At 36.6% G+C, this 18,359-nt stretch overlaps 2 long non-coding RNA genes across 2 annotated transcripts; one reads left to right on the top strand and one right to left on the bottom strand.

Moving 5' to 3' along the window:
• Positions 1–12,185: 12,185 nt before the first annotated feature.
• LOC129751699 (uncharacterized) lies at positions 12,186–12,608 on the bottom strand. The gene is made up of 2 exons (XR_008738781.1): positions 12,530–12,608; positions 12,186–12,465 (listed from the first exon to the last, which is right to left on the bottom strand). It is a non-coding gene; the product is annotated as an uncharacterized LOC129751699 (long non-coding RNA).
• A 564-nt stretch (positions 12,609–13,172) lies between these two features.
• Positions 13,173–13,580, top strand: LOC129751999 (uncharacterized). Its single transcript, XR_008738839.1, has 2 exons — positions 13,173–13,246; positions 13,315–13,580. It is a non-coding gene; the product is annotated as an uncharacterized LOC129751999 (long non-coding RNA).
• The last annotated feature ends 4,779 nt before the right edge of the window (positions 13,581–18,359 follow it).

The raw sequence follows: 18,359 nt of genomic DNA, 5'->3' as shown, positions 1-18,359 counted from the left end.
TCTTAGCATTTGGAATGGTAATGATCAAAATTCCACAAAGCTTCACAAATTGCAACAATTAGCACATTTTCACTCTCTCTGAGCTCCGTTTCCTCTCATTTTAACTTTAACCTTCTAATTCTCTCTAATTGCCACAAATTACCACAAATTCAATCATTGGCTTCACAATTTGTGTGATCATTGACGATGATTCTCCGTTTATCTCAGTCCCCTGGTTCGAATCTTGTGGAAGATCCAATTTTCTTTTTGTAAGTGCCACGCTACGGCCGCACTTGAAAACTCGAGCATATCCGATTGGTAATTAATTACATCCACCACCCAAAATAAAACCCTAAAATCGCACAGAGATAGGAATTTCCTAGGAAAAATTCCACACATGGCCATTTAAATTAAACCCAATGCACTCCACTAAGTAATTTCTAAGGGAAAAGTAAGCCAGGCAGCGCTTGCGAGCGCTGATAGTTAGAGGGAAAGTCTCTCGAACGAAAATGTAAGCAGCTAGGAAAATCCGGAAAAATGAAAATGTTAAACCCCACTAACACAATCCTATTTTTGGCGAATAGAAAACCAATTTTAAACGTTATTTTAATGTAGCTTTTATTTTGAAGTTAAAGGTCACGTTTTTTTTCGGTTTCCGCTTTTACTGGAAGTCTGGGTTGACTTCCGTTCTTTTGACTCGTCATTTTCAGCCCCCTTTCTAACCTCCTAAGCAAATCTGGGGAATTTTGGTCGGGGAAAGTGGGCCCTGTGAAGATTTCTTTTGAGAATCTTTTTTCTCTTTAAGTTCGAGTTTTGGTAGCCAACCGGAGAACTGATCTTTAATCCAGGTTGTTTTCCTGCGAATTTGTTCGGGGATTTAGTTTGAGGGTTAACAGGTCGAGGAACGGTGGGGTGATTGGTGATCAAGGGCCATACATAATATACCCACCCTATGGATGGGTCTCTTAGCCGGGCACGCATCAAACAGGAGGATGATCTCTTCGGAGTGGCGCATATAAATCATCCGCTTAGCACCCAGATTACTCCCACGCCCCAACTGCCTCCCGTTGCAATATCTAATAAAGTGTATCAACATTCAAAATATTTAGGTCCAGTAATAGTCCTAAAAATTCAATCAGCTATTTGCTTGCCAACCACTGATCCAAACTCGGCTTTGTTGAACTACTTAAAGTGTCTAGTTTTAGTTTGTAGGATTTTATGAGACTTCAAACCAAGAGAGTTTTGAAATATTTATCAAAAAGTAGCAGTAACTTTTTTTTTAAATGTTGATTTATAATTGGTTGAAAATGCTCGATATGCCTTGAGTTTCAAAATTTTGATTGTGTTATTGCTTTTGTGTTTTCAATAGTAGGTGAATTCCACAAATTTTTACGAATTCTTATCGCCACCCACATAATGTACATCAGGTTTACCTGGCAATATACGTCTGCTGCCTTTCCTGAAGAAACACGGTTGTTCCGTACTGTTTAGGCCGGATTTGGCATCTTGCCATTACGGTAAAAAGGCATGGAGTGGAACGCCGCCAACAACGTGTAGATGGTTCCCAAGGACAAGAGCCATCTCAACACGCCAGAGCTCCGCCCAATTGAGAAATACTGGGCTATTGTATAGCGGAACCTAAAGAAGACCAAAAAAACTGCTAAGGACGAGCAGCCTTTCAACTGACTTTTTGTGGCGATGAAGGTGGACAAGGTGGCTGTACAAAATCTGATGGCAAGGGTTAAGCATAAGGCCAGGCAATTCGGATTTGGGAAAGCGGAAGCCTAACTGAATATTTTTCCTCAATTTTATACTAATTAAACTTGAAAAAGGTATTTAATTTGATTTTTTAAATAAACGATTTCACCGATTTACACGCGTTTTCCCTTGACCAAATTTTGACCGTGTCACCCTTTACAAAAAATAAAATTGATACCTACTGATTTAATTTTCCGCATTCAAAGGTATTTAATTAAAATGCGCAAGCAGAAACCACGCCACCCAACCGCAGTTATGAAAATTATTGATTAGAGGGAGTGCGTTTGTTGAAAGTGGCTGCCAAATTGCTCAACTACCGTCAACTGGGGCAACATGCAACACTTTTCAACTTCAATGGCTTCTTAAATCTTAATTCCCACAGATAACCATACCTCTTGTAAATCAAAAGTTTTAAGGTTGATGAGACATCAAATTGACTGTTTTTTCATGACACTTTTGAAAAATAACAAATTTTTCAATATTCTTTCAACAAACTTTGTTTTAAAAGCTTAAAAAAATGATTTTATACCGATTTTTTAAATTTTTATACCGAATACCGATTTTTTGTGCTTGAAAATACCGATTTTAACGTGACATCGCTGCTCATTGTATACAATTAAGAGTAACTTTTTTGTTTTAATCATATCCGGTTTAATCCAACAAAACTAAGGTCAATTAAGTGGGGAGCGTCGAACGAGTCGGCAAGTTTGTGCTACTGAATAGGAGCCTGAAAGCTCACGGATTAGGTAATTACTTTTAGTTTTGATAAACTTTGGTTGGGGTGTCATTAACGTTTTCCATGGATGCAGGATTCCAATTCCCGCTACAAGTGCGTCCAGGTCCGGAGCTACATCCGCAGGTCACAGAAGTTGGGCGTGAAGACGCCATTCGAGCTCAAAGCTACAAAGCTCGAAAGCAGAGCACCGTTTGCGCACACCGCTTGTCGACCCGGTACGGGATCGTAATGGGATTTCTGATCCATTCTACGGCTTTCTACGATTCCCTCGGAGTACCGTCCGCCGCCGGCTAGAAAGGAACACCCGGCGGACGTCATTTTGTCCCCGCTCCACGTGGATTTGCTATTGTCCACGAGGCAAGTTACTGGTGCAGTTAAACCATATCCGGCTGCCAGTGATCACTTGCTGGTGCAGCTAACGTTTTCCCGACTGCCAGTGAACGCTGTCTAGATACGCTGGTGCAGTTAACACTATTCCCGGCTGCCAGTAACCCATCCTCGAAGATAACGCCCGCAAAACGGATTTCCGGATCTCCCGCATTGTGTGACGGGGGCTTACGATGGTCGATGCCAAAAAATGAACATAAACAAAATAGCAAACATATTGTGAGCAAATTCAACATTGTTGCATTTTAGGATGAACCCATTTTATTGTCCCCCCATAAAATTAATGATTCTTAGCGACTTACGTATGCTGGTCTTTCGCCACCCACGAAGACTTCTTCGGATGATGCGTCATGCTTCGGGTTGCCAGCACAGACTTGCTCCGTATTTGCCACGATGCGATTTGTCTCTCTCGGGCTGTGTGACACGCTTCGGATGACCTCACCCGTGCCGCAACCAACGCTCGTTTCTTGGTGTCGTGTCCTCCACCGAGCATTTCTCTACAGAAATCCAGGTCACAACCTTCGGAGCCAGAAGAATGGACAAGCCAACGTGTTCGACCAAAATTCCTCGGAGCCAGAATAAGGGATACGTAATCCCGCAAGCGTACTCGTATCACTGCCTGAGTCAACCGTCGTATCTTCGCTTACCCTCTTCCTGAAGCTTGCCAGATTGCCCGGTTTTATCCGGGTTTGCCCGGATATTTGATGCAAAATTTCGAGAAAGTCCGGTCCGGCCCGGTTGCCCGGATATCATGAAAAAAGTCCGGATATTGCCCGGATTTTTTCACAATTTTCGCAAAGAAACCAAAAAAATAAAAGTTTTTTAGTAAGTTTCAGCAAAATCGTTTAACGGTATGGAAATTTTCAACGGTTGTTTCAAATAATTTCGCTGATTTGCTTTTATAAACCTTTAAATATTTAAGTGTTCCAAAAAGTTTTTGGAAGTCTGCAATTACATTAATAAAATATTAATTTCATTTTTTTTTGCATTTTTTCTTTGCTTTTTTATATAATAACACCAAAATTTTGCCCGGCTTTTGCCCGGTTTTTGGCTTTGAAAAATTGAAATCCATGCCCGGATTTTGCCAGGTTTTTTTGAAAAAATGCCCGGAATTGCTAGGCCCGGATGGGAGTGGAAAAAATTCTGGCAACCTTACTCTTCCTTCTCCCCAATTCACGCACACAAACCAACGTGTCTGAACACGCCAGCCACCGAGAACTTCAATCGGTCGACATTCAGACAAACACACTCTCTCGAATCTTTATTTTACTTCCCATATTTCTCATTTCACCCATACTGACATCGAAGGATAGCATGAAAGCAGGGGTGCCAGGTGGTTTTGATAAAAATCAGGACACCGCAATGATAAAAATCAGGATTTTTCAGGACACCACTAAATTGATGAAAATAACATGCAGCTCTGCTTAGATTGCATAACTAAAGGCGAAATACAGGTGCTGAAGACGCCTAAAGTTATGCAACTACAGCGAGAAAAACCTTGGATAACCTGAAGATAACATCGAAAAACACTATTTAAATATCATTTGAACCAAAGATTATCATCGATTAAACTAGTTTAACTATTTTGTAGAAGATTTGTTTGATTTTCTCACCATTTAACAATAAATTTAGTTAAAGTTTAGATATTTTTCAAAAATCAGGACAAATCAGGACATTTTAAACGTCATTTTTCAAAAATCAGGACAATTCAAGCGTTTTTGAAAAATCAGGACGGCCTCTCAAAAATCAGGACAAATCCTGAAAAATCAGGACACCTGACACCCCTGCATGAAAGCCCTAGTGAAACGGGATGCATATAGGTAGGGTAGGTGTACCCTCCTCCGTCGTATCCCTCTGATTCGTCGCAATTCAAGAATGCATGTTTTAGAGCCGAAAAATCACTTTCCACTTTAATTGGCTACTTCACATGATAAACTCAAGCTTGTGAATTTATTTTCTATCACAAATTTGTCACTTTTAAAACTATTTCTTAATTTATTTGATATTGAAATCGTGAAGTGAATTGAATTATTGATGCACTCCGCCATATTGTAAAACGAACTTAGTGATCCCCCCAACGTGTTTCTTTATTTTATCGCTTCCGGTCAATGCATATAACGATCAAAATCATAAAATTCGACAGAAAAGTGTTGAAATAAAATTAGAAAAATGATTTCAAACTAATCTGAACTATATAAATTTGTCAATATTCGATTGAAATCGAATCGCTCGGGCCCCATAATTCGTCGTAATTTTGCGACAGGAATAGGAAACCGTTTTGCAAGAATTGGAATTAGACCGGTTCATTTTTACTATTTTTTGCTGAACACAGTCGGACTCATAGAGAATGAACATAATGGATTTCCAAGTAATCACAACACAATACAGTAATTTTGTTTATTTTGAAGCTAGGAACTTGATGCGCTGGGAGATAAGTGCAAAAAGTCTATTTATATTGATAAATTACTTGAATGTATTCAGCATTGCTTATAATGCATGGTTTCAAATGAACAAAGAATTGATGGATGTTTTAGCTTAGTGGTTGGTGTTTTACAAATTATTTACTAACAGTATCGTGCATAATTTAATAAACGTTTGAGTGCACGCAAGAATATCTCCAACTTTACACATTTCTAACGTTCAACTCCAATGAAATTGTTTCTTCAAAATTATTTCATATTTTAATATTTGATTATTTTTGGTTCTATTATCTGATGACACTAAACCTTTCTCAAGTGTTTGAAACTTGAGATACATCAATAATTTGAAAATTAGACTTTTTAAGCTTCTTGCATTCAAACTGCAATATCGCACATACGACCAAACGCTTTGCTCTACAGAATGGTCACTGAGAGATCCTTGAAAACTAAAACTAATACTTCTCCAGTTTTCAGAAATTCTCTAAATGGGGATCAACTCGAGGAAAAAATTTCAATTTCTGGACCAAAAACCTCGATTTTTATTGAATCTTGCATGCATGGAAAAACGATGAAAAAAATTCCCGTTGAAGGTCAAAATGACCAGAGAATTTGGATGAATGAATCATTTAAACTTTGAAATATGAGTTCATGAGTCTCTGGTTTGGATCTCAATACAAGTTTTGATAAAAAATAGGTAGATATGATTTTTTGTACATATAGTCGTTCAAAATTCAACAAAATCAAACCCACTTATATTCTGATTTCTACCATATAAGTTTCAATACTTGACTCATGTTTGCTGCATTTTTTATAAATTCTCAGTGAATTTTCAACAAAAGATGTTTTGTCGTTTTTGACATATTACAATTTGAATGAAAAAAGTCGAAAAGTTTTATTTCAGTTGGAATACTCTACGTCATTTCCCAAAAATTTGAACCCAAACAACGAAATGTTAGAATAACGAAGCGTCAATTTCCAAAAAAAAAAAAAAACATTTTATCGCTCGCAAAAAAACTTGAATAGATGAGCTGAACCAGTCTAATGCGCATTACACGAATCAACGTGGCGTTTCTTTGTGTCGATATCCTTCGCCAGGGTTCCCACATGCATAAGAATACACATGTTGACAAAACGCAAGTGTTATTCTGCCTCTCCTCAAATGTCTTACTATTCAGTCTCATTGCGCAGAAAAACATATAGTACTATTAAAAATGTTGATGTTCTTTAAATATATGCAATTAGGGGAGATGAGGGCATAATGGGCACCTTAAGGAAAATGCTTATTTAACCATAGAGAACAGCTGTAATATGTGAATTACATCATTGTTCCGTGTTCCGACACTCAAATAGTCTATTGTCTAATTGGATGAAACTTGAAAAAGTAGATAAAAACGTTTAAAAATGCATTTTAAAAAATTTTGCCGAAAGCTGAAAACCAGTCACTGTAGAGGCATAATGAGAAACCCCCCGAGGCAGTATGAGCACCATTAATGAAGGCATAATGAGCATTTTCTGCCGGGGAATCTAGCAGCGAATTCGACTCGATAAAGTCAATTGACTAATAAGGCTACAGCTCAACTTGTATCGTCTGACGATTTGGCCTATTGGTTAGATGTCGGAGAGATAATCAGTAGGCTCGAGTTCGATTCCTGGTGGAGGTGATTTTTTTTCTTCATTTATCATTTAAGATCATGATTGAACTAAACGGTGAGGCGTAGATTCATCAAACAAAGCAAAAACAAAATAACCTAGGTCTGTTTGTAGAATTCAAAGAATTAACACATGTTCATACATTATGTTTCTGGTATTTTGTTTGACGGATGATGCTTTGATGCTATTAGCCGTATAATGTAACAATAAAAAAAAATCAATCATGAATGGTATGTGCAAAAAAAAATCCCCTCGGACAGGAATCGAACTCGAGTCTACTGATTACCTCTCCGACATCTAACCAATAGGCCAAATCGTCAGACGATACAAGTTAAGCTGTAGCTCTATTATTCAGTTGACTTCATCGAGTTGAATTCGCTGCTAGATTCTCCGGCAGAAAATGCTCAATATGCCTTCATTGAAAGTGCTCTGTTCGCCTCTAGTGAACAAATTAAAGTAAAAACGCGTTTTACAATTGATTAAAGTGAAAAATCAAAAATTTTATGATGCTGAAAATTTAGAAACAATGTGTAGATCATGTTGCAGTGCATACATTTCAGATCAAGATGATTTAAGATCATAAAAGCTTATTTGGTGGTGCTCAAAAATTATAATATTTTCGTCACTTGAGAACCTAGCTGGTTATTATTTAATATTTCTGTAAATATGAAAAGGATATTTCTTTTTTGGTGAAAAATTAATACTATAGGTAGTACGAAACAAGTCCCCATGAAAATTTGTTTAAGAAAATACGTACTTATGTAGAAAAATGGACTTCTCATTATGCCTCGGGTGCTCGTTATGCCCTCATCTCCCCTACTTTGAAAATTTGTGCCATGTAATTTGTGAAAAATGTCTGTTTGAATGTTATAAAATCTTATTTTACAGACAAATCCTGGATCATAGCAGCCCTGTCCGTTGGAGAGTGTGTTGGTACAAAATACATTTGCAGGGTGGATTCAATTTGTAAGGTCTAATATTGTGCTGCCTGCAATTGCCTTAGCCAAGCAATGGTACCTAGCTACAAAAACGCTACCTTGGGATTTCTTGGCAAATCCATTTTATTGCGACTCAGATCTCATTCGAACTTTGCAGTTATCCTGCGCGGTTGATCCGTGCGAAGTAAATAAACGCATTTGTATGAACCGCAACCGCAAAATTTCAAATCTATCCCTCATGAGGGAGGAATAGTTTGAGATAATTTCGGTAGAATTGAATAGAAGGTATAATACTTTGCTGCCTGCAGATGCATTAGCCAAGCAATGGTAGACCTGTTTACAATAAAGCTATCCTAGTTTTATAGCTTATTGCGACTGGTTACTCGAGAGAACTTCTGCTGTTATCCTGCGCGGTTGATCCGTTCGATGGAAGCTGATGCTAATTGCATGAACCGCAACCGCAAAATTTTAAATGTATTTCTGAAGAGGGTGGAATTAATTGAGACAATTCCGGTCTCCTTGTACGACGGAATTAGGAACCTGGTACGACAATGGAGGAACTTGAATGGGAAAAATAAATCATAAATTGACTCAAAAGTACGTAATGGATTGATCTATTTCCTACATAGTTTCATAAAACAGTATTCGAAATAATGTTTAATGAATAAATATCAGTTTCAAATCATCATGCAAGGCAATTCTATTGAATTAATGAAAAGGTACACTTACCCCTATGTGGTTTATCTATAGGTGGGGACAACCAAAAACTTTAGTATTAGTTCGTTGTATTCATACAGTTGTTTATGAACGATTGTGACGTAACGCGACGCCATCACGGAGTCAAGTATTAGGCGTCCAAATGTAGCCATAGAAACATATAAGGAGGAATGTTTGGGGACGCAAATAAAGTTGTTTATTGTTTAGGACTCATAGCGTTGCCGTACTAGGCGTCAGGAAAAAAATCATAAATAAAAGGGTGCTTTGATTGGGATTTTTCGAATAACATGAAACGTTGCATGTCGACGATGAACGGCGACTTCAACGTCGAGACGCTCATGAACGTTTGTGACGTAGCAATCAAAACATTGAAAAAACTGATTCTCACACTCGTGCAAGGGCAGTCTTGTCCTCACCTATAGATAAACCACATAGCACTTACCCTACCTTTATTTTCAACTCTCCCTTGTCATCATTAGGGATGTCGCTTTTTTTTAATGATCGCTATGTTAGTTTAAGAGAAAATATGATTTATGATTAGTTATTTATCAACTGGCTATAACATTAGTAAATATTTATTTATCGACCAGGACTTATACACTAGACTTGACTCCTTGCCAAAATTTTGCGCAAAGCTGTTGTGCCACCACTAAACCGCGCCACAGTTCCGGACCGAACTTCCTTCTGTCTGCGCGCCTGCTCGCGCTTCGCCGACAGCTTCGCGTGGGACAATCCCGTCATAGCACCTTGCTGGTGACTTGTCATCAGTACCAAAAGAAGTGCAGAGATCAGGCGCACTTCCCGGAACTGCCGCACAATGGGCTGGAAAGTCGATGGGCGTGCCCTCCGGTTGGCGGAGAATACAAGTGTGAGCCACTATCGCACTTCTCCACATTTTTCCGGAAACTCTTCTCGTGTAGACAAGTGGAAAAAATGCTGCCAACTTTTCGGTGCCAATTTGTTTTTTCGACTTTTTCAAGACCAGGTTGTTCTATGCCAGGCAGATTGTTCAGTTTTTTCCCAGTGTTTAACGGTTTGATGATTGCAAATATGAATTATTTGCTTGTTTCGTGTAAGCACGCTTCAAATCATTTATGAGGGAATGGGTTTAAAAATAAACAGTGTTTGTTAATGCGCTCATATCGTGTCTTAAATATAACAGAAAAGATTAAATGTAACAATTGAAAACAATAAGGTCAGACCTAACCAATAGTTTTGTTTTTTTCAGCTGTTAATAATAAGAAATCACACGGGGCCCCTTTAAAAATTGGTCAAGGGAAAACGCGTGTAAATCGGTGAAATCATTCATTTGAAAAATCAAATTAAATTTCTTTTTCAAGTTTAATTAGTATAAAAATGAGGAAAAATATTCAGTTAGGCTTCCGCTTTTCCAAATTCGAATTGCCTGGCCTTACGCTTAACCCCTGCCATCAGATTTTGTACAGCCACCTTGTCCACCTTCTTCGCCACAAAAAGTCAGTTTGCCTTGAACTGCTGCTCGTCCTTAGCAGTTTTTTTGTCTTCTTTAGGTTCCGCTTGACAATAGCCCAGTATTTCTCAATTGGGCGGAGCTCTGGCGTGTTGGGAGGGTTCTTGTCCTTGGGAACCACCTGCACGTTGTTGGTGGCGTACCACTCCATGGCCTTTTTACCGTAATGGCAAGATGCCAAATCCGGCCAAAATAGTACGGAACAACCGTGTTTCTTCAGGAAAGGCAGCAGACGTTTATTCAAACACTCTTTCACGTAAATTTCTTGGTTGACAGTCCCGAAAGCTATGAAAATGCTGCTTTTCAAGCCACAGGTAAAGGTAGCTTGCCAAACCAGATATTTCTTCGCGAACTTTAACAGTTTCATGTGCTTGAAAATATCTGCTACCTTTCCCCTTCCTTTTGCCGTATAAAACTCCTGTCCTGGAAGCTGCTTGTAGTCGGCTTTGACGTAGGTTTCGTCGTCCATTACAATGCAGTCAAACTTCGTCAGCATCGTCGTGTACAGCCTCCGGAATCGCGTTTTGGCCGTCGTATTTTATTTATCATCGCGATTTGGAGTAACTACCTTCTTGTAAGTCGATAGTCCGGCTCGTTTTTTGGCTCGATGCACGGTTGTTATTTGCGGCACCTCGGAGAGAGAGGTTAGGGTTTCGCTTGAAACTACCGGCAACTCTCTTTGTCGTCTCAGCGGATTCCGGTTTTCGATTTCTCCCCGATCCAGACTTCCTGGCTGTCGACAAACGTTCTCCAATCACTTTAATTTCATTTGTAACGGTTGATTTGGCAACTTTTAGCGAATTTGTCAGCTTTGCGTGCGAGTAGCTCGGATTTTCGGGACGCGCGAGCAAAATTTTGATACGCTGCTCTTCTTCCTTGGACGGCATTTTGACAACTGAAGAGTGAATTCCAAAATCAAAATAGGAGCAACATTCTACACACACACATACATACCTTCAAAATCAGGGGTGTTCAGGTTTTTTAAATGCAAAATTGAAAGATATACGTCAAATTGATATTGACCAAATTTTGACTATATCACCCTTTATCTAAATAAATAAAATAGATATTGCCAGGTAAACCTGATGTACATTATGTGGGTGGCGATAAGAATTCGTAAAAATTTGTGGAATTCACCTGCTATTGAAAACACAAAAGCAAAAACACAATCAAAATTTTGGAACTCCAGGCATATCGATAATTTTCAACCAATTATAAATAAAACGTTTCAAAAAAAAGTTACTGCTACTTTATGATAAATTTTTCAAAACTCTCTTGGTTTGAAGTCTCATAAAATCCTACAAACTAAAACAAGACACTTTAACACGTTCATCGCCCAAAAAAAATCTCAGAGCATGAAAGTAAAGCGAGAGAGCTTCAGATTTACAACGCGTGGCAGAACTTAGCGGCAACCTTGCTTAAGAGAGCCGTCACCCATATATGGGTGACGTGGCGACGAACGTGTTAAGTAGTTCAACGAAGCCGAGTTTGGATCAGTGGTTGGCAAGCAAAGAGCTGATTGAATTTTTAGGACTATTACTGGACCTAAATATTTTGAATGTTGATACACTTTATTAGATATTCTTCGCAATTATCTTTCACTGTAGATCGTGCTGACGAGTACTGACAAGAGTCGCCACAGATGAAAACTTCGATTATCGTTTGTTTAACAGGTTCAGCAAAGTGGATTGGACAAATTCTGCCTCACGTGGATAATCAATGACAAGTTTGAGATAAGCTCGGTGCGGTTAGGATGTCCGGATGTTACGAAAAAGTTTCCAGATTTTGACGGCGTTGATTCATAAAAATTGCAAAATTTGAAAACAAAAAATTCGGATTCAGTTTTAAAATTTTTATATTGGCGTCCAATTGCGTTCTATTATGAAAAAAATTGTTCAAAAATGTGAATTCCAAGTGAGTTTTTGCGGTTTGCTCAGTTTTGATCTGCAGAAATTATACGCTGAATACAAATAAACAAAAGGTTCTAAGCATTGAAACCAATAATACAAACCCAAAAAGGAATTTGAAAACTGCATCGTGTAGCTTGAAAAAGAAAAGATTCAATAAATAAATGAGGTATGTTCACAATCGAATTAAAGTTTAAAACATGATTGAATGTTTGATTTCGATAATTTTTATTGAAAAATTTCGGCAAGTTTGATCGAAACCACTCAATTAGATCAATTCAGGTGATATTGTTTTAACCTTTCATCTAGGTACAAACCTACTAGTTGAACCGATTTGAAACTCGATCGGAAATGCTACCTAGTCCTGGCATTCCGGGCATCGCAGGAGTTACAGGCATCTCAGGTGTTCCAGGCATTTCAGGTGTTGACATACCAGGCATCTCGGGAGTGCTAACCTCTGAAAGCTGTGGTTCACCGGAAGCTACTAAAATGAATATAAAATGTGAACAAAAATTGTCTTTATTTATCTTTGATACTTTAAATAATACCATAAGCAAACAAGACGATAGAAAGCAATAGTTTGAAAATCATTTTGGTAAGATTTGAATTCCAGTGCAAATTCTACACAATTCTATGACAAAACTACAAAACCTTGCTACCTTTTTATACCAAAATTGTTGATACATTCTTAGCTAACAAATGTCACTATAAAATGAAAAATTGACGTAAGCCGATAAAACATGCAATGAAGAATAAGCACTTCCGTTTCTGAAATTGTTTCTGATTTATCTAATTTTAATATTCAAAGCTCAGACTGGTGTGTTTCAAAACGTGTTTGGCTTTCAATGTATGTGACTTGTTAAATCAACTCACAATGATCAATTTCACATTTTTTAAAACTCACTTGGACTAATTGTTCTGAACAAAATCAAATGTAACAGCAAAAGCGAAATTTAAAACCTTCAAATTGAATTTGATGGACAGAGTCATTATTCTACTTTGTATTTTTATATTAACGGAAATGAACATCGTCGAAGCTTGACTTTATCTTTCTTGCAGGCAATTTATCATTTTATTCTGACAGTTATGCTAAAAAGTGTTTAAGCTCTGAAAGGTTTCTTGGGTTGGACTTTTAGAAACAAAAGCTGTATAAAAGGTAGCAAATGTTTGTGTTTGCTTCATAACATTGTGAAGTGTTTCTAAGAGATCCCGAGTCAGCAAAATGATTTTCAAACTTCTGCTCTCTATTGTCCTGTTTGCTTTTGGTACTTAACACGGTGAAAACATAACGAAAAATAACTACTTAAATTATGCTATCCTTTCCCAATTTCAGCAACTACCGGAGAACCACAGTTTAGCACCCCCGAGGTACCCGCTGAACTTCCTGGTGTGGAAGCACCCACAGTGCCCTCAGTTGGAAACGACATAGTGCCAGGCTTACCAGGCAGCATTTCCGATCGAGTTTCAAATCGGTTCAACTAAATTATTGGAAGTGTTACCTGTTACTTTTTTTTATCATTATGCATTAGATCGGTAAGAAGAGGACGAGCTTCGATTGTTTAAATATCAAGAATAAAAAGCGTTTGATGCATTAAATTATCGAAATGAGATTTTTTCTATTCACATTCCGGCTAGTCGACATTGCGAATTCGCTGAAAAAAGAAATGTGATTGGGAAAATTCTGAATAAGTCAAAATGTTAGAAAATGAAATAAAGATATATGTAGGTGGAGTTCTGAAGCAAATTATGATTCAAATTCACAGTTGAATGTTTACAAAAAATTCTCATACTATGATTAAAACTTTTTTAAAACGATGGAAAATTATTCTTACAGTGCTTACTCAACATGAAAATAAAAAAATCATTAGCAAAAAGTCACCAATCTTTCAGATTAAACGTTAATCATGTGAATCTGAAATCTGAAATCTGAAATCTGGATCTGAAATCTGAAATCTGAATCTGAAATCTGAATCTGAAATTTGAATCTGAAATCTGAATCTTAAATCTGAATCTGAAATCTGAATCTGAAATCTGAATTTGAAATCTGAATCTGAAATCTGAATCTGAATCTGAAATCTGAATCTGAAATCTGAATCTGAAATCTGAATCTGAAATCTGAATCTGAAATCTGAATCTGAAATCTGAATCTGAAATCTGAATCTGAAATCTGAATCTGAAATCTGAATCTGAAATCTGAATCTGAAATCTGAATCTGAAATCTGAATCTGAAATCTGAATCTGAAATCTGAATCTGAAATCTGAATCTGAAATCTGAATCTGAAATCTGAATCTGAAATCGAGGTGTATTTTTCGGCTTTCAGTCTTTTTAAATAGTGAAAACGACTATTTATTTAACGTTCCAACGTTTCAATCCATATAGGATCGTCATCAGGGACTGCAAAGTTTATTGTGTGTGAACTAAATTATCAAAAAAATTCTTCACAAGATTATCTGATTCTTACCTAAAATGTGTCGTATTTCTTGTCAGGTTTGATTCGGCTGATCAGATAAAGCTGTCATTTGTTCTGTTACAATAATTTTTGTGATTAATTTTCGATTCTAGTGTTATGTAGTGTTATCTGACTTACTGTGTGAAAATTCGTACTTCCTCCTATATTTGGATTAAATTTTCACTGCTTCGATTTTTCACAGTCACCACTTTCCACTGTTTGTTTTACTTTGATCTGGTTCAGCTAGTGTATGCTATTGTTTACAGGTTGTTGTTGGATTGAGTTTTGAGTTTATTTTTCTTTTTGTGTGTTGAAGTGTTTTAAAAATGTTTGCGTATGTTGAATGTATGTTTTCGGTGTCTTTTTTTAGGTTTATCGCGTGCTTTGTTGTTTTTATATGGCAGCTCTCCAGGATCAGCAATTTGTTCTCGTTGTCACACCTGTCGATGATATCCGCTTTATCAATGTCGAACAGGTGATCCATAGCTATTTCGTGCTCCAATAATGCTGTCTGTTGGCGAAGTTGTTGTATTGCGTAGTCCTGTTTTGTGTATCCGATGTTCCATAGGCGTTGAAGCTAAACGTTGCAACCAATTTTGCTAAACGTGTTTCACTCTTTTCATCTCGAACAAGCAAGAACGAAATCAACCAAATCATTCGAACAAACCTGAGGTTGAACGATTATCCGATTGGATTGATTAATGGGATCATAAACCGTCTCAATGAAAAGGATAACACCCAAACAGCTATGGTAGCGGAAGATAACAAAATTACACGTTCGCTCACAAATATAGATGGTCTTACCGCTAACATAACCAAAACATTGCGTTCGGAATATGCTGATATACGAACAGCAAGCAAACAAGTAAAAACAATTGGGTGTCTTTTTCCGATCATAAAAGACAAAACGCCGCACGATGAACAAACAAACGTCATATACAAAATAACATGCAAAGGACATTGGAAAACAGATGAAACACAGGAAGCAGAAAACTGCGAAGCATGCTACATAGGATGTACTACGAGAAAATTAAAACATCGAATCTCACAACACAGGACTCAAACTAACGAACTTAAACGCCTATGGAACATCGGATACACAAAACAGGACTACGCAATACAACAACTTCGCCAACAGACAGCATTATTGGAGCACGAAATAGCTATGGATCACCTGTTCGACATTGATAAAGCGGATATCATCGACAGGTGTGACAACGAGAACAAATTGCTGATCCTGGAGAGCTGCCATATAAAAACAACAAAGCACGCGATAAACCTAAAAAAAGACACCGAAAACATACATTCAACATACGCAAACATTTTTAAAACACTTCAACACACAAAAAGAAAAATAAACTCAAAACTCAATCCAACAACAACCTGTAAACAATAGCATACACTAGCTGAACCAGATCAAAGTAAAACAAACAGTGGAAAGTGGTGACTGTGAAAAATCGAAGCAGTGAAAATTTAATCCAAATATAGGAGGAAGTACGAATTTTCACACAGTAAGTCAGATAACACTACATAACACTAGAATCGAAAATTAATCACAAAAATTATTGTAACAGAACAAATGACAGCTTTATCTGATCAGCCGAATCAAACCTGACAAGAAATACGACACATTTTAGGTAAGAATCAGATAATCTTGTGAAGAATTTTTTTGATAATTTAGTTCACACACAATAAACTTTGCAGTCCCTGATGACGATCCTATATGGATTGAAACGTTGGAACGTTAAATAAATAGTCGTTTTCACTATTTAAAAAGACTGAAAGCCGAAAAATACACCTCGAAATTCAAGTAACAGTTGTTAAAAATATCATTCAGAATCTGAAATCTGAATCTGAAATCTGAATCTGAAATCTGAATCTAAATCTGAATCTGAAATCTGAATCTGAAATCTGAATCTGAAATCTGAATCTGAAATCTGAATCTGAAATCTGAATCTGAAATCTGAATCTGAAATCTGAATCTGAAATCTGAATCTGAAATCTGAATCTGAAATCTGAATCTGAAATCTGAATCTGAAATCTGAATCTGAAATCTGAATCTGAAATCTGAATCTGAAATCTGAATCTGAAATCTGAATCTGAAATCTGAAACTGAAATCTGAATCTGAAATCTGAATCTGAAATCTGAATCTGAAATCTGAATCTGAAATCTGAATCTAAAATCTGAATCTGAAATCTGAATCTGAAATCTGAATCTGAATCTGAAATCTGAATCTGAAATCTGAATCTGAAATCTGAATCTGAAAACTGAATCTGAAATCTGAATCTGAAATCTGAATCTGAAATCTGAATCTGAATCTGAAATCTGAATTTGAAATCTGAATCTGAAATCTGAATCTGAAATCTGAATCTGAAATCTGAATCTGAATCTGAAATCTGAATCTGAAATCTGAATCTGAAATCCGAATCTGAAATCTGAATCTGAAATCTGAATCTGAAATCTGAATCTGAAAACTGAATCTGAAATCTGAATCTGAAATCTGAATCTGAAATCTGAATCTGAAATCTGAATCTGAATCTGAAATCTGAATCTGAAATCTGAATCTGAAATCTGAATCTGAAATCTGAATCTGAAATCTGAATCTGAAATCTGAATCTGAAATCTGAATCTGAAATCTGAATCTGAAATCTGAATCTGAAATCTGAATCTAAATCTGAATCTGAAATCTGAATCTGAAATCTGAATCTGAAATCTGAATCTGAAATCTGAATCTGAAATCTGAATCTGAAATCTGAATCTGAAATCTGAATCTGAAATCTGAATCTGAAATCTGAATCTGAAATCTGAATCTGAAATCTGAATCTGAAATCTGAATCTGAAATCTGAATCTGAAATCTGAATCTGAAATCTGAATCTGAAATCTGAATCTGAAATCTGAATCTGAAATCTGAATCTGAAATCTGAATCTGAAATCTGAATCTGAAATCTGAATCTGAAATCTGAATCTGAAATCTGAATCTGAAATCTGAATCTGAAATCTGAATCTGAAATCTGAATCTGAAATCTGAAATCTGAAATCTGAATCTGAAATCTGAATCTGAAATCTGAATCTGAAATCTGAATCTGAAATCTTAATCTGAAATCTGAATCTGAAATCTGAATCTGAAATCTGAATCTAAAATCTGAATCTGAAATCTGAATCTGAAATCTGAATCTGAAATCTGAATCTGAATCTGAAATCTGAATCTGAAATCTGAATCTGAAATCTGAATCTGAAATCTGAATCTGAAATCTGAATCTGAAATCTGAATCTGAAATCTGAATCTGAAATCTGAATCTGGAATCTGAATCTGAAATCTGAATCTGAAATCTGAATCTGAAATCTGAATCTGAAATCTGAATCTGAAATCTGAATCTGAAATCTGAATCTGAAATCTGAATCTGAAATCTGAATCTGAAATCTGAATCTGAAATCTGAATCTGAAATCTGAATCTGAAATCTGAAACTGAAATCTGAAACTGAAATCTGAATCTGAATCTGAAATCTGAATCTGAAATCTGAATCTGAAATCTGAATCTGAAATCTGAATCTGAAATCTGAATCTGAAATCTGAATCTGAAATCTGAATCTGAAATCTGAATCTGAAATCTGAATCTGAAATCTGAATCTGAAATCTGAATCTGAAATCTGAATCTGAAATCTGAATCTGAAATCTGAATCTGAAATCTGAATCCGAAATCTGAATCTGAAACCTGAATCTGAAATCTGAATCTGAAATCTGAATCTGAAATCTGAATCTGAAATCTGAATCTGAAATCTGAATCTGAAATCTGAATCTGAAATCTGAATCTGAAATCTGAATCTGAAATCTGATTCTGAAATCTGAATCTTAAGACTGAATCTTTTATATTTGTCAATTCCGATCATTAAGGTTCCGTAGAAAAATCCGAAGCGTTTTTAATTGA

The sequence above is a fragment of the Uranotaenia lowii genome, chromosome 3 (genome assembly GCF_029784155.1).
Source record: "Uranotaenia lowii strain MFRU-FL chromosome 3, ASM2978415v1, whole genome shotgun sequence".
NCBI lineage: Eukaryota > Metazoa > Arthropoda > Insecta > Diptera > Culicidae > Uranotaenia > Uranotaenia lowii.
This window is presented reverse-complemented; position numbering and strand designations above follow the sequence as displayed.